Below are 844 nucleotides of genomic sequence, written 5' to 3'. Positions count from 1 at the left end.
ATTCAAGTTGTGAGCAAGAGATTTGGCTGCTGGATAAACTAGTTTGCTCTGGAGCCCTCCTTCCTGAGCCAAGACAAAAATGTGTGAGCCAAAGGCTCAAAAACTGTGAGCTAGCTCACACTAACTCAGCTTAGAAGGAACACTGCATACAGTATGTGCTGTCAGGTTGTGCAACCAACTTATGGTGATCCCAGCAAGGGGCTTTCAAGGCAAGGGAGAAGCAGAGGCGGTCTGCCATTGCCTTCCTCTGCAGAGTCTTCCTTGGTGGCCTTCCATCACTGACCCTGGAAATCCCAGCATGTGTGAGTGCCTTGTTTAGAAGCCGGCAGCTAAGAGAGTGCTCTGTGGTTGCCACAATGTTATTAGGTGCCTGTAGGCAAACGGCTGTCTTTTAGTCTCCCCGCCCCCACCCCTTGCAGTGTAGGAAAAATAACACTGATCTGCCTGGCAACTAATCTGTTGTGTCGGAGTGATAAGATGAAGTCCTCCAGAAGCTCTGTATCAAAGCAAAGGATGATTAAGCGTAATCCTCCTGATTCCCACTTCAACTTTGCTGGCTGGCCCCCAATTTGGAGAGAGCCTGTTGTATCTTTGCACATCAAACTGCAAGCCATGCAGTGGGACGGCTTCTGGAGTTCTGGCCCCGCTGGTGGACCTCCTGATGTCCCCTGGGTTTTGGCCACTGCGTGACACAGACTGCTGGACGGGATGGGCCATTAGCCTGATCCAACATGGCTTCTCTTACGTTCTTATATCTGGGGCAGTGATGCTCTGTATCCTTGGTGCTTGGGGGGCAACAGGGGGAGGGCTTCTGGAGTTGTGGCCCCGCTAGTGGACCTCCTGA

The 844-nt window shown here is 51.9% G+C and overlaps 1 protein-coding gene across 1 annotated transcript in view; it reads left to right on the top strand.

Annotated features, from left to right (window-relative positions):
* LOC107112684 (transcription factor CP2-like protein 1) overlaps nt 1–844 on the top strand; it is a 49671-nt gene that overhangs the window by 32790 nt on the left and 16037 nt on the right. The window lies entirely within an intron of this gene.

Source organism: Gekko japonicus, unplaced genomic scaffold (assembly GCF_001447785.1).
Source record: "Gekko japonicus isolate JY-2015 unplaced genomic scaffold, Gekko_japonicus_V1.1 scaffold1407, whole genome shotgun sequence".
Classification (NCBI taxonomy): Eukaryota; Metazoa; Chordata; class Lepidosauria; order Squamata; family Gekkonidae; genus Gekko; species Gekko japonicus.
The sequence above is the reverse complement of the archived record's forward strand: the minus strand, read 5'-3'. Positions and strand labels throughout refer to the sequence as shown.